A 16,819-nucleotide genomic window follows, 5' to 3' on the forward strand; every position below is an offset into this window, starting at 1 on the left:
CTCCTCCCTGCCTCTCTCTCCCCTTCTCCTTCCCCCCTCTCCTTCCCTTCCTCTCTTCTTTCTCTGCCTCCTCTTCTCCTCCTCCTCCTCCTTCCTCTCCGTCTCCCCCCCCTTTTTTCCCTCTCCCCCACCCTTGTTCTACCTTGCAGTATGGTTGATGTCCAGGTGTATTCTACGAGAGAGAGAATGAGTGTCCCTCCTTGGATTCATCTCTATAAGTGGGAAGGGGACTATAGAGGACAGGGAAGCTGACAATAGCAGCCATAGGAGGAGCAAGAGGTAGAGTTGTTTTTTGCCTTAAGAGTCTGTGAACAGCTAAGGCTGGAGACCTGATACTGACGGTAGGTAACTCAGTTGTAGGTTCATACAATCATAAATTTAGAACTGGAAAGGACTTCAGAGGCTGTCTTTTCCAACCCCCTCACTGTATAAATGGTGGAAACAGTGTCTGAGAGATTAAGAGACTTGCCTAAGGGGTCGCACAGCTTGCCAGTGTCCCAGGCGAGACCACCTCAGGTCTTCCTGACTCTCCCCATTATGCCGCAGTCCTTTCCTCCTTTAAATCCTAGGGATTTAAAGCTGGGGCAGGGACAGAGGGCTATGGAATGGATGGTGGGCCATGTAATGTTACACATAGGTCTTTATATTTAGAAGCCCCAGTTTTGATGTTGGCTTGGAAGTTTGTCCAGAGGAAGAAATATTGACAAAGGGGAGAGATCCCTTATGCATCCTTACCACAGAATAGGGAGCCAAGTATGGAAAGTATGGAAACATAACAATCTCAGTTTGGAGACTTCTTGGTCCAGTTAACAGGTACATAAAATCACAGGATCATAGATCTACAGCCAGAAACTCTAGCAGCAATCTAATCCATCCCTTCATTTTAAAGATAAGGAAACTAAGGCTAAGGGAGATGGAGTTATTGGTGCCAGGTCGCACAGGGCTCTCTGACTCTAGACTGTTCTCTCTCATTGTATCTTTTTTTTTCCCCTGGCATATTCGGCATCTCATGGAGTTAGCCAGTGTGCTCTATGCTTTATTTTATTTTTTTTTCCAGTTTGAGATGTCTTTTTTAAGTTTTGAGTTCCAGATTCTTTCCCTTCTTCTCTCCCCTCCTCCCTGAGACAGTAAGCAATCTGATATAGGTTATACATGTGCATCTTTCATTGTATCTTTCCGACTTCTGACATTTATATAACCCAAAAATTCTCCAATTGTGTATTATAGTCCTTTTGAAGTCCTTCTGTAAAAGTGAGCTGAAGATTACAGCTGATGACCCCTGAAGTCCCCTGCATCCTTAGAGAGTTGTGATTCTGTTCATTCACCGACTGCACGCTGTTTGTTCCCCAAACTTAGACACCTTTTTATTGGGCTAGATAGAACTCATTAACATCAGGCAGCATTAGAAGTTAAGCTACGCTTAGGTACAGGCTAGCATTCATGAGACACAGGAGGGGAGAAAGGGAATGTAAGAACATAACATAAGAATTATTATACTGGATCAGACCCACAATCCCTCCATCCATTCATGTATTCTGTCTCTGACAGAGAAAACCAGGAAATTTTGTTGGAGATGTGATTGTGCTGTTCTCCATGAAATAAACCTCAAGGTCATGAACTTACCCCAAAGCATCACTAGTAATTCAGCCCTTAGTAATAAAATTATGAATCTGTCATTGGTTAATTTTTCAAAGCCCTATTTCTGTTGCCACTCAGTACGATAACAAGTTCCATAATTTTAGTGCTAGCTGTTCAAAGTAGTTCTTTTTTTTTCTTTGTCCTCATTTACTTCATCCTATTTCTAGTATACTGTGATTTGTCATGAAGTGCAAGTTTGTCCTTTCTGTGCCCTTCACAGTTTTATAGACTCTGATCATAACAGATCTTAGCTTTCATCTCTCCAGATGGAAGATTCCTAATCTTTTTGTCTATTCTCATTGGGCACCCCTCTGTGTTCCCTTGATCATTTTACCCTGCTATGAAGCTTTCCAGATCAGTTAGGTCTTTCTAGAGGTCTGACAACAAGGATTCTATAGAGTTCTGGTTCTCGAGACCTCTTAGAAGATATTTTTTGAATTGAATTATGAAAATATTTGATTGGTATTTAACCTATAAAGACAACATCATAGCCGCAATTTTATAGAAAAGTGAATTATTTTCCCTCTTTGGTTTCTAATACCCTTCCTGATAATTCCTACCATTCTGCTGCCCTCATTTGACTGAAGGAAGCTGCTGGGGCAGTGTCAATAGGGAACATTCCATAATGACTCCCAAGGCCCTTTGCTGAATGTTCATTAACCTTCCTCCTATGGGTTTAATTTTGGATTATTTTCTACCAAAATGAATGTAATCCCTAAACAAATTGCTCACTTTGAAGCTCAGCTGCCATTTTTATAGATAATTCTCTTTTTATAGATAATACTTCTTCCCTGAAATTTATCATAGTTGGCTTGGCATTTTGGAAGCTATAAGATTGTGATGTCATTTGCAAACCTGAAGCAGTCACTGTGTCTTGCTCTTATATATTATTTTTGAAAATTTTGAGTCTGACTCATCTTTATTCTTATCTCTGAGACCCCAACATTTACCCTTTCCCATACAGAGAATTGCCTGTTTTACCCTATCATTTATTTTTTGTCTCTAAGCTAGTTTCCTTTCCACAGTAAAATATTCTCTGCCATCCCACAGTGATTCCATTTTAAAAATAATTTTTGGAGTAGAATATTAGTAAAGGCTTTTTTCATACATAAATTATTTGTATTTGTTCCCTCTTGTCTGTATCTTCCTATGTTTATTCTATTCGTTCCTTATCAAAATATTATTTCCTCATTCCCTATTGATTTTTATTTAATAAAATTTCAATGATACTATCCTTTCTTTTCTTTTTCTTTAAGCTTATCTGCTAGTAGTAATATTCACCAATATTTAGTTCTAAGTATATCCTCTGAACCCCTTTTTTAAAATGAGAACAACATTGGCAATCTACTAGTCCTTCAGGATGGTGGCTAAGATAATACACACAAAGAGTTTTGGCTTCCAGACCTCTAGAAAGACTTTTTTTTTATTGACTTGTACTAATATTTAATTGGTCTTTAACCCAGAAGATGGCATCACATATTGTGCTTTTATACAAAAGGGAATTATGGTGTCTAAGATAGCATGCACACAGGAAAAAAGAAAGTAAGAAGAGAAAGAGAGAGAGAAGGAGGAAGAGCAAGGAGAAAATAAATGAGTACATGTGGCTAGGAATGGTAGAATGATATCAGCAATTACCTCAGGGACCACTGAGAGCTATAGGCTGCCTAACCCTAGAACTCGATTATGCTCCTTGGAGAAGATATGAGGTTGGCTTTAAAATAAGACACACACACAAAACTATCCCCCACTACCCTCTCAAAAAAGAACACAGAGATTCAAACCTGTTTCATTTTGATTTTCCAGCTAATTAGACTAAATTTGGGAATTAGCATGACTGATTAGCACACTAGTGATCTGGACCTTTTGCATTCAACAAAAAAACGTGGAAAGCAGATGTCACCAACCAAGAAGTGTAATTGCAGAGTTTGCTCTAGTTATATTTTTAGAGAGAAAGCATTTATTGAAAGAATTCTACTTTTGCTGCAAGATAAAATCTGAGTAGAACACTGGAAGCCAAGAATGGAAATTGCAGCATCTTTTCCTCCTATAATGAACTTGTAGATGTTTCCTTGGTACAATATATAGATGTCACTTTTACATCATGAGGAAGCAAAAAAAAAAAAAAGGCAGCATTGTCAGGAATACATTTTGATTCATTTAATAGAATTGAATCCAATGTAAAATATTATGGGCTTAGCATGTTTAATTGGAGGCTTTTAGGTAATCAAAACCTGTTTAAAGACCAAATCAATCTTTTACCCACCAGTAACAGGAGAACTGCAATAGCAGATAATGTGACATCTCTTCTATGCCAGATGACTTTTTTTTTTCCTGGATGACTTTTAAACTAGCAGTAAGCACGAAACTGCTTTACCTGGATTGTGGTGGAATCTGAATTACTATCAATAGAAAGCAGCGCTGGTAACATTAAATTGAATTGGGCTACCCTATTTTTTTCTTTCATATCAGAAGATTTGACACATTTAGTATAGAATATTTTGGATTTGTGTAGTATAGAATATTTGGATTTTCAATTCTTGGCCAAACAGAAGCCAAATTTTCTCTTAGATAATATTGGAAGCTGTAATTTTTTCAATAAGCAATTGGGGCTGTGGTTCCAGAAATTGTTTATTAAGCTCTAATTTTCACTGAGTAGCCAAAGAATAACAACAACAACGATAGCATTTCATATACTTTAAAGACTGCTAAGTTTTTTACATGTTACATCTTTTGATCCTCACAACAACCCTGGAGGTAGGTGCTATTAATATCTCCTGAGGAAACTGAGGCTAAGTGATTTGCCCAGCCAGAGTCTCATATTGGAGGCCAGATATAAACTCACTTCTTACTCCAAATATAACACTCTAGTCACCCAAGCCCGCAATTGCCTTCAGATTGCAGCTCAGGCAAACGGAAATCTGGACTTGTAAATTCTTCTCAAATCACTGTTATCAACTGAATGTGTGCATCAGGAATGTTTTCATGGTACTTAGAACCAGAGAAAAATGTAACCCCTTCATTTTTGTCTATCATATTTTTCTAAGGGCTTGAACTTCAAGGCTTCTTTTCCTGGCAGGCACTAGTTTCTATGGTTTAAAGCATGTCACAGTATCTTACCAATGCCCTTTTGCCCTACTTCTGATGCATTTCCATCCAACCCTGTAGGCCTCCTCCTCTCCATTAATTATCCCCTTCATCTTACGACCTGAATGGAAACAAACCTGGAGAAAAACTGTTCCTAGCTAGGTTATTTATGGTTGAACACAAAGGACTAATATTACCTGCAAAGTGGCAAATTCCAAGGAGCTTTTGCACCTGTAGGATGCCAGAATTGTGGAGAGAAACATAAGTTATTATAAACCTTAAGAACACGAGCCAGTTGTCAATCCAGAGATAGGTTCCTGGAGTTGCAATGCAAGATGTGAATAAGATTTCAGACTCCCTTTTTCAATTCTTGGCCAAACAGAAGACTCAGGCATTTAGTTAATCATTTTTTGAAGAATTCTATCTGGATTATCTGGAGTCGTTGCACAGGCTGCTGTCATGAATTAGAAATTCAATTCAGTTCCTTGGTCTGGTAGATAGAGAGCTGTCCTCACAGTCAGAAGACCTGGGTTCAAATTCCATGGTCTGACTCATCCTGGCTTGTTGTTATTGTTGTTGTTCATTCATTTCAGTGATGCCTGATTCTTTGTGACCCCATTGGGGGTTTTCTTGGCAAGGATACTGGAATGGTTTGCCATTTCCTTCTCCAGCTCATTTTACAGATGAGGAAACTGAGGCAAATAGGATTAAGTGACTTACCCAGGGTCACACAGCTAGTAAGTATCTGAGGTTGGATTTGAATTCAGGTCTACCTAACTCCAGGCCCAGCCTTCTAATGACTGCTCCACCTAGCTACTCCAGCTTTATGACCTGGGCAAATCAGCTTGTCCTAGTAAGTATGAGGATGGAGAAGAGATTAGGTAGATAGAAGACTGAGCTGATTGGGAAATGCTGACTAGAAGAGGTAGGTATCTGGGTAAAGGCTTTTTACCTCGGTAAAAGGTAATTCTGAATCACAATAAGAACTCCAAATAAGTTGGAATTCGCTAGCCTCAGGCCATTAGCAGTGCCCAAGACTGAAAAGATTGCAAATAATTTGGCCCTAAGGACACAATTAGAACATTAGCATGAAGATGGCCCAGCTCTTGGTATCTCCTAGATGGAAGCCCTTCATCCTGGTGGAGGACAAGGTCATAGGAAGGAGAAGAAAGGTAGAATATTGGGCTACACTTCTCTTACACATTTAACCTTTATCTTAAAAATGTAATTCTTCACCCCAGCTCTTTACATGAACTCTGCTTGATCTTCATCCAGTTGAAACTATTTACAGTTGCCAGAACATGATTTTGGCTCCATCCATCTATTCTTATTTCCCATGCATTTTACTTTGTCACTTGTTCCCTTCTTGGGGGTCCTTAATTATCATTCCATTCCCTCCCACTATTTCTTCCATATGCTTTTTTTGACTTCTAATTATGCCTAGAAACATCTTTCTTTTCTAATTTGACTCACTATTGCCTCTTCTAGCAAATCTTATATTATTAATATTTTCATTATAACATTACCATACTACTTCCTCCAAACAACTGACGGTGGCTAGGCCAAGGGAACTAACAAAAATGAAAATAAAATCTAGTGAATGTATACAGACATTTAGACTTCATAAAAGTCCCATTCCAATGCCTCATCATGATGCTTTATGCCTATTAAATTATAAGCTCTAGAAGAGTGAAGTCAAACTCAAATAGAAACAGGGACTGAGACATACATAAAGGGCCATGGGCCACATATTGACTTAGAAAACCACATGTGTTTATATTTTTAAATTAATTTATTTTGTTAAATATTTCCCAATTACATTTTAATGTTATGATTCAGGCTGAACTTGGGAGTGATGTAGGCTATATATGTAGGCCATGTATTTGACATCTCTGCTCTACCAGATTCCATCAAGAGGTAAAAGTTTTAAATATGGTTCAAGTGACAAACTAGGTCAACTGTCCGAGGACCAGTTTAGCTAATCATGGAGAGCCTCATCATCATTCTTTGAACATAGGAATCCGTGAAACACAAACAAAATTTAGCATGGCCCTTGGTCGCATGCAACCTCTGTCTGTTTCTACAGTGATGGTGGTAGAGGGTGGAAAAGAGAACAGGGATGTTAAAAAATCACACTTCTGTGATGTTGTGTGTATGTATGTTTGTGTGTGTGTGTGCGTATAAGTATACATACTATATATATTGAATATGTATATTAATCACTATGTTGTTGTTCAGTTGTTTTCAGTCATGTCTGATTCTTTGTGACTACAATTAGGATTTTATTGGCAAAGGTACTGGAGTGCTTTGCCAGTTCCTTCTCCAGCTCATTTTACAGATGAGGAAACTGAGGCAAACAGGGTTAAGTGACTTATCAAGGGTCACAGAGCTGGTAAGTGTCTGAAGCCAGATTTGAACTCAGCAAGATGAGTCTTCCTGACTCCAGGCCCAGCACTCTATCCATTGCGCCGCCTAGTTGCCCCTATTAATCACTGTATTTCAGTATAATTGATTTCCTTTGTAATATGATGTGTTTTATTTTATGCATTTAAAAACATTATTCTGAGAAAGGGGTCCTTAGGCTTCACCAGACTGACAAAGGGGTACAGGGCAGAAAAAAAAGATTAAGAACCTCTGATTTAGCTCATTCACAGTAGAAACATTAAACTGTTGGGGCTCTAAATTGGTGTTCCTCACCCAATTACCACCAAGTTGACGTCCTACTAAAAGAACTGAACCATATTGACATTGACATTCTTGCTATAAATAAAATCTGAAAACATAAGGATATTGCAGTATTTCACAAAGACGAATTTTTTTTTAAAAAATCCTGCTCAGTTTGCAAGTTGCTTCACCAGCTTGCAAAATTGTCACTGACCTTTCACACATTTTCCAAGGTTTTTGCAATGGTGCATCTATGGCTGTAAGTGTCTCTAGGCTGAAAAGGCCTGGTAACCGTGCAGTGATTTGTGTTTGCCATTTTTATTAAAATCCTCACTTGCCTGTCAACCCGATTTCTTTCAGAACTCTCAGAAAATACATTCATTTCACATGGAAGAGAAATCTTCTTTCAAGGAGCAGGATCAGATCACCATGTAGCAATTTATCCATTATCTTTAACGGATTGTTTTTGGTTCAGGAGGCGGATACCAGAGCCAACTCGGTTCCCCTGCCTTTTGATCGTGTTCCTCACCCCATTTTCCACTCTCCATCCGCCACCACAACCTCCCCTCCCAACCCCATCCCAGCTGTGGATAGATCATTTTATCACCATTTTACAGTTCATAAAATTTAACTTTTCTCTAAACCCTGATAGAAATGACAAGAGCATCCACACTTCCCTTCCCATTTTAGAGTATATGAAGAATAAACCCTTTTTCACAAGAAAGGGGAAAAAGAGATTACATCTGCTTCACTCTTAAATCCTTCTATGCAGTCTATCCAGGACGATCTTGAGAGTTGCATTGTGACCATGGAAAATTGATGGTCTAGCTACGGAGTTTTTAGGAGCACAGACTTACTACATGGAAAGCCCCTGAAAAATTCAGCAGAGTTAACTACTATAGTAGCAGAGCTGTCACAAAAGGCTGCTTTCCTGTTTTCCCATACTCTTCCCCTACTCCATTCTAGCTGTAAAACCAACTCTGTAATTTCCTCTCACCTCAACTCCAGTCAAGAGACAACTCCTGTTTAAGGGCAAGAAAAATTAGGGAGTGTGTCTATTTTTGTCTATCTACATTTTTACCTAACATACGTATATACCTACCCATCAACACTCTTTGAGATAACAAAAGAAAATAGATTGACATACATACATTCCTATACTTATAAGCATAAGTGCATACATATGCGTGTATATATAAACCTATGTGTAAGTGTATATGTCAACTATTTATGGGTGTATGTGTACAGATAAGCATATATCTCCTTTTATCACAAAATGGATACATATACATATAGATATACATGCATATATACATACATATATGTATATAAGTATGTTGTTTAATCGTTTCAGTCCTATCTGACTTTTCATGACCCCACTTGAGTATTCTTGACAAAGACACTGGAGCGGTTTGCCATTTCCTTTTCCAGTTCATTTTACAGATGAGGAAACTGGGGCAGACAGGTTTAAGTGACTTGTCCAGGGTCACAGGGTCTGAGACTAGATTTGAATTCCCGTCTTCCTCAGTCCAGGCCCAGCGCTCTATCCATTGCACCATCTAGCTGTCCACTAACTATATATGTGTATACATACTCATATACCTGTGTTTTCATAAGTGTAGGGAATTGCTGGTACTGACCCCCTCCCATCTCCACCCTTCACTGAGGAATACCAGTGAGCATTAATTGCTTTGTGTCTTAGAGTGTTAGGGAAATGGAGCATTAAGAGGTTAAATGACTTACCCATCCATGGTCACACAGTATGTGTCAGAAGCAAGATTTGAACTAGGTTTTCCTAACTCTAGTTTGATGTAGAGATTTAGAGAAGTCTTTTAAAGCCAGGATTCTTGACCTAGGGTCCATTTACTTTAAAACAACAACAACAACAATTTAATAACTGTATTTCAAGATAACTGGTTTCGTTTGTTGTCCTATGTATTTCATTTCATGCATTTAAAAACTTTGCTCCGAGAAGGGGCTCATTGGCTTCACCAGATTCTCAAAGGGATCAATGACACAAAAAAAGGTTAAGATCCTCTATTTCAATGGAAGCGTTTTTAATCAAGAAGTACTTGAATGCCTCAAATATTCAAGGCATGTACTAGGCACCAAGAAATACACAAAGGAAAATAAAACTTGATCTTTGCCCTTAACAAGCTCACAACATAATTGGAGATTATAGTATTGTAGGATCCTGGGTCGAGAGCTAGCAGAGACATCAGAGATCATTAGGTCAACTCCTCCTCAAAGATCACACAGGTTAGAAGCGTCAGACTTTTCGTGTATAGTGGTTAATATTAACTAATATTGTTGGGTACCTGGGCGACCCTGGACAAGTCACTTAATCCTGTTTGCCTCAATTCCTCATCTGTAAAATGAGCTGGAGAAGGAAATGGTAAACCACCCCAATATCTTTGCATAAAAATAAAAAACAACCAAAATGGGGTAATGAAGAGTCAGATGTGACTGAGATGACTAAAAAATATTATAAGGCAATACCTGATACTTGGAATATTCAAGTCTATCCTAAGATGTCTCTTTTATTCCAATTTTGGACTTGCCTAGGATCCTGGAGTGAATCAGATGTTCTGCAGGTGTTAGGGGCCAGATAGAGCTAACCATCTCTGACCCCCAGCAGTAGTGAACACTGGTTGTGACTGTCTCACCTCATCTCAGTGAGCTCCATCAATCATTAAGAAGGAAATATCTCTCTAAAGATTCTCTTTGTGCCATCTTGGAAAGGGAGGTGGGAATGGAGAGGGAGAAAAATTTAAAACTCAAAAGCTTATGCAAGTGATTATTGATAATTCAAAATAAATTAATTAAAAATTTAAAAAAAATATTAAGATGGAAGGGACCTAAAAAAAAAAGATTCTCTTTGCCTTTGGAGGTAGATAGGTTTGACTTGAATGGTATAGTTAGTCTGGGCTATTTTTTTTTTAAGCAAATAATATCCTTTGTGCTTTAATTATATAGTTATATAATGTTTGCACATTTTAAATAATGAGCTATGACAATCCATTTCCTAAATTGTAAAAACAATGTTTCATTTTGTTTTTTAAACTAATAAAGTCAAAATGAATCGCTGCATTTTGGTGGGTCAGTAAACCTGGCTTTTTAAAAATATTTTAATAATTGCATTTTTTTAAATTTATGGAATAAAACAAGCATATCTATAACATAGCATAATAAAAAAGATGATTACACATGAGACTGCAAATCTATTATGTACAACTTGCTATTCCTTTTAAATATATAAAAAAATTATTATGTAAATTTTTTGCTTTTCTTTTTTTCCTCTTCCCTCTCCTCCTACCCCAAACCCTAGAGATGGCTACCATTAGACACACATAGGGATAGATAGATAGATAGATGGATAGATAGATAGATAGATAGATAGATAGATAAAATATGGAGATATAGATATATACACATATACATGTGTAAACTTACTTTATACATATATTTATCAGTTCTTTCTCTGAATGCAGATAGTGAATATAACACTAATGAAGATGAAATTAAAGCAATTACAAAGAGTTATTTTGCCCAATTACATGCCAATAAATTTAACAATTTAAGTGAAATGGAAGAATATTTACAAAAATATTTATTGCCCAGATTAGCAGAAGAGGAAATAGAATATCTAATAACTGCATTTCATTATTTTTCCTTTGTAATCCTATGTAATGGTTTCCTTTTATGATTCTGTGTTTTATTTTATGTATTTAAAAACATAATTCTGAGAAGGGGTCCATAGCCTTGGCCAGACTGCCAAAGGGTCCCTGATACCAAAAAGGTTAAGAACTTAAGGGTATAGCAACAATTTGTACTAGAAATACCTTTTTTGTCCTCATCATAATACTTTTTATGTATTCAATACTTTTTAATCTTTCCAAGTATTGCCAAGTTTTGGTAATTGTATTGATGTTTAATATTAAGTTTTCCATAGCATGAATTTTTTCAAAACACTTCACGACCATTAACTTATCGTTACAATCTTGTGAAGTAAGGAAGGCAGGTATTACTATCTCCATTTTATAGATGAATAAACTGAACCCAGTGGAATTAAGGAAATTGCATAAGGTCACATAGCATGTCAGTGGCAGAACTGGGACCAGAGTCTAGTCCTACCATCTTCTGTTCCAGGATTCTTCCTATTGTACCTTGGTGAATTTGTGTTATCCGTTCAAAGAACCATAGACTTAAGGACTCAGGGCCTGTAAAGAACTCAGCTGAACACAGAAGTCTGTGAGCTACTAAACACTTGGAAACAACTTGAAAACCTGGTGTATATACTTACACACACACACGCACACATACACATACACACAAACTTGCTGTGCTCTGCTGCTGCTTCTGGATGCTAATGTTTACCACCATCAGCTTCCTTTTCAATAAGAAACCAGTAATTTAGACTAAATGTCATATGATAGCTGTTTTGGTTTGGTTTAGTTTGAAAAATCCATCCAGAAACTTTTATCCTGGGATGGCTAATAAGATTTCTGAAGACTAAAGTTAAACATATCTTGAAGTATTTCAGGCTGGTATTTTTTTTTCTCAATTATAAAGAGATTTTTTTTTTATCATGTCCTAGTATTTGTGCTTTGTCTGGTCAAGCTGGGAGGGGTCAGGGAAAGAGACTAATCAGCTTCATTTGCTGAATTTTCTCACAAAAAAATAATTATGAGGATAAAAAAGTACAATGTATAAGAAAGTATTTTGAAAATTAAAAGAAGAACTCTTTCTATGGAAGATATTTGTATTCTTCTGAAATCGTAAAACCAAGTCATCCATGCCAATTTTGAATTTAGCAAATGATCTCTTGGTAGCCCTATGTATGAGCTCCATGAAACAAGTGGAAATGATAAGATAGAAGAAATCTGAGAAGTAATTTAACTTCATTTTCTTCATCTGTAAAGTAAAGGAAGTGGACCAAATGACCCTCAAAGAGAGACAACCTGTCAAAAGAAGAACTCACATTTGTCATGGTTATTTTTAAGGTTTTCTTCTTTTATAACTATTATGAAAAGAAATCCACGTCCTTCGTCTGGCACATGCTAGCTACTGTATGGCCTGTATGAAAGTCACTTAACGTCTTGGTACTCTAGGCCTCTCTCCAACACTCTATAGTTGCAGAGGGTACCAACTTGAATTAGTAGGAGGGAGTTTCTTCATCAGGAAGTTCCCTGTGCCGGTGAAATCATATCTCTAGTCTTTATTCCTTATACCTTGTGAGAAGCAATGTGATTGCCATATAAGATTTGACAGGAAATGAGATAAAGGCAACTCTTTGGCAGGGACCTGGAGCAGGGTGGGAAGAATATAACATTGTTTGGTTTAGGCTTCCATGTTACTGAACTCCAACGGAATCAGAGAATCCAGAATGACAGAGAGAGGTTCGGTGGAAAGAACATTGGCTCCAAAGTCAGAGGGTTTGTCAGTCAATAAGTCAGTCAGGAAACATTTATTAAGCTCGCAACTGATGTATGACCTTGGGAAAATCACTTAACCTCCTCTTAGATCCCTTCTAGCTCAATTCTATGCCATCTGGCTACAGACTGAATCCAAATATACAAATTACACATCTGTGATTTCATCAGTATGAGAGAATTCCTTTCATGGATGACGGATTCAACCCATCTATGACTTAGTAATAGTCATAGGGAATTGGCCAAAGCACATCAGTGCAATCCTGCATTTGTAGGATTTAGGATTCAGATCTTTAAAAATCATGTAGTCCAGTGGTTCTCAAGCTTTTTGGTCTTAGGAACCTTTTTATATGCTTAAAAGTTATTCAGGACCCCAAAGAGCTTTTGTCTATGTGGGTTATATTTATTGATATTTAATAACAATATTATTAATAATGATAACTAACATATATACCACTTATTTGTTTTGTTGTTCAGTCGTTTTTCAGTCGTGTCTGACTTGTAGTGACCCCATTTGGTGTTTTCTTAGCAAAGATACTGAAGTGGTTTGCCATTTCCTTCTCCAGCTCATTTTACAGATGAGGAAACTGAGGCAAACAGGGTTAAGTGACTGGCCTAGGGTCACACAGCTAGAAAGTGTCTGAGGCCAGATTTGAACTCACAAAGAAGAGTCTTCCTGACTCCAGGCCCAGCACTCTATCTACTGCGCCACCTAGCTGCAAAAAGAATGATTGTTTAAAAAAAAAATCCTTCATTGAGGAGTTATATCCTTTTCTAGAATATTGTTGAAATTTCCTTTCAGCCACTTACATGTGTGCATGTTGTCTTCCACTATGAACTCTAAGCCACTTGAGGGCAGGGACCATTTCACCTATGTCTTTGTATCCTCAGCACCTAGTACAGTGCATGGCACATAGTGCACACTTGCTTGATTAATTGATATTTAATAGAAAGAATCTTTTAAATTCTTTCTATTAAAAGAAAGAATTTTTTTTAAACTAAGCACTTTCTAAACAAACAAACCCAACATTTTCTTTAATAAAGTTTCAAGTAACTGTAGTATCCAAGTCCCACTGAAGTTTTATGTGGTACATTTCCCATCGCTTTCTATTGAGAGGTAGCCAGAGTATCATTATGTCTTGCAATATTTTCTTGCTTTGGTGAGCCTGAGTTAACTTTCCAATCATATCCTAATGGAGTGGCAGCTTGTTTATTGCATGACAAAAGTGATCATTTGTACCACCAAATGGTATGTCTGTGCAAAACCATTGCCTACTAGTTCTTGATGTATGGTTTGGGTTTTTTCGGTCTGATGAACTAGAAAAATTACCATTTCTTCATCTTTGATCATGCTGAAACTTCACTGTAAGACAGGAAGTTCACCATATGATTTTGTGAGTCTCCCTTGTAATACGATGTTTCAGTCATGTTCAAATAACTAAGTAGTTTTAAACCCCCTTCCTCACAAACATGGCACTTCCAATAGTTCTCAATATCACACGTGTCCATCACAGCATTTCATCTTCACAGTTTTCTAAAATGTACCACAGATTTATCTGTAGCCTAAAAGGGAAATATTCTTGAAAAATGTATTTCTTCCAAAACCTACATTTATTTTTAATGTCAACTGTTGCCGTAGTTACCAGAAACTATGTCTAGAGTATAATAAAACCTCAGATCAGCTTTCTGGAACCCCAAAGAATTCAGAATGACTGAGGAATTTCCAGGGAGACGTCTATTGCAGTGAAGGAACAGCCACAGCAACAAGGAAGACATCTGAGAAGAGCTGAAGGCATGAAGTTTCCATGTGACATGTTGTGATTAGTGGTCTCCTTGGCAAAATGAAAGGAGTGCTGTGAGTGGCCAGATAGTTTTATCTAAGGTCAGCCTTTCTGTAGTATCAGGGCAGTCCATGCATGACCTGTCTATTCTGAAAGATAAGAAAAAGTGTGAAAAAAGAGAAAAGTTGTCAATGAGTGTGAGAGGTTAGAAAAAGCACACAATAGCAGAGGCAAGTGGAAGGAGGGCAACAGAAGCGGCTAGGGTAGCAGCGGCCAGAGTCAGAAGACAAAAGTTGGAATGGCTCTGCCATCTGTGCTGAGAAGAAAACCGTTAAGTGTCTGGATAATTCACTTATCCAGAATGACCCATTCTGTAATGAGTCTGGATAAGAGAAATTTGGAAGGAAGATGATAGAATAATTATCTAATTAATTTCACCTCCCTTCCTCCTGAAAAAAAAAATCTCTGTCCCTGTTTTTTAGGAAAGTTTTTGTCAAAGAGCCAATACCTCTAGGTTATGCATATCCTTTGGAGAAGCCAAAGAGTTCAGTGGGGAGTGTCAGTCTTAAGATCATAGGAACAGAGAATCATAGATAACCTCAGTCTTTCAAGTCCAAATAAACCATACAATAGCTAAAGAAGGAAACAGCCAAGTTTATGAGTACTCACTGGTCATTTCCCTCCTTTAGTGTTTAATTGCCCTGATTCCATACTGCTAGAAACAGAAAAGACAACTAGGAATTTTTACCAATCACTCACTCAGAAACATTCAACAAAAGACCCATCACCTGCTCCCTCCACCTCCATTTTCCTTTGGATGGATGCTATAAGGGTCCACAGACAACTGTTACACTTGGATGGGACCCAGGACACAAAAGGATAATTGTGATGATACCGACTTGTTTACACTGAAAATATAGTCCTATTTACATAGTGCCTAACCACACTGCTGCAGAATGACCTTAGCCAATCTAGTAACACCAGCAGGTAAATAAATGCTGTTAACACACACAGGTGCCCTGCTACCTTTTAGATATAACACCTACATGTTGCTCTCTCTACAGTGAAAGTATTCTCATCAATGAGCCATTTTTCTCTATCTCCCTTCTTTAAAAAAAAATAAGGTATGGGCTCTGTATCTGTCTCTATTCTTCCCTCTGTCTTTCTGCTCCTCTCTCTGCCTTTCTGTCTGTTTCTGTATTTTGCTTACTCTTTCCCTTTCCTCGATATCTTCCTTTCCTCAATATCTTCCTATCCCCTTACTAGCTGAGTGACTCTGGACAAGTCACTTTAACCTCTATTTACCTCTGTTTCCTCAGTTGTAAAATGTAAATAATAATAGTACCTACCTTGCAGGGCTATATTGGATCGTAATGATCATTATTTCCCATTCTACACGATCACCAAGCACCCCTTTAATAATTTATTCTAGAGTTTTGTCAGGAATTGAAGTGAAGGTCACCATCCTCTAATTTGAAAAATTCACCTTGCCTGTTTTATAAATCAGAACAATGTTTGCCTATTTTTTTGTACTTTTTTTTTTTCCAAAAGCTCCCTAGTGGTGGGGTCAGCACTTATCTTTGCAAATCCTTTGGGTATCCTGTAATTTTTCTGTGGCCAGAATCATGTATCTTCCTACCATGGCCAGAACCATAACTAGGAATTCTTTCATCTGGAGGAAGATGCATGTGTGTGTGTATGCACACACAGACATGCACATGCACACACGTTGAAGTTTTCAGTGGTGTCAGGAAAATGAGCCAGAAAATCTTTCAGAAAGTATAGCCTATCCCTCTGTGGGGATTGTAAACATGAGGATGAGCCCTAGGAAAAAGGTGCCAAAATAGTATGACCCTAGAATTAGGAACTGAGGGCCAGGTCATAGAGGAGGATCACGCTGTTTGGTACAGGCCATCAGAGGACCACTGAGCATGGGGATGAATGTCTTGGAACTGTCTGGGGAAGGAAGTATACCTTCATCAGAAAGGAAGCAAATTTGCCCCCAAATGGCACCCTAGGCAAAGCCCTGATGGCCCTGCCTTAGTTACAGTATGGTCCTCATTTCTCAAAACCCGCTGTTACAGGATTTTAATCTACGACAGGATAGAGGAGAGCTCAGTCCCAGAGCAGTAGAAACCATGGAATGCTGACTAGCCCTCTGACTTCTGTTTTGGTTGGTGTGGTTTGGTTTGGTTTGGTTTTTTTAAATAAATACAGGTC

The 16,819-nt window shown here is 37.9% G+C and overlaps 1 protein-coding gene across 4 annotated transcripts in view; it reads left to right on the forward strand.

Annotated features, from left to right (window-relative positions):
* Positions 1-16,819, forward strand: part of LOC114031455 (probable palmitoyltransferase ZDHHC14) — a 326,338-nt gene that overhangs the window by 238,706 nt on the left and 70,813 nt on the right. The gene's annotated exons all lie outside the window — the stretch shown is intronic.

Source organism: Vombatus ursinus, unplaced genomic scaffold (genome assembly GCF_900497805.2).
Source record: "Vombatus ursinus unplaced genomic scaffold, bare-nosed wombat genome assembly UNPS02015175.1, whole genome shotgun sequence".
In the NCBI taxonomy this organism is placed as follows: Eukaryota; Metazoa; Chordata; class Mammalia; order Diprotodontia; family Vombatidae; genus Vombatus; species Vombatus ursinus.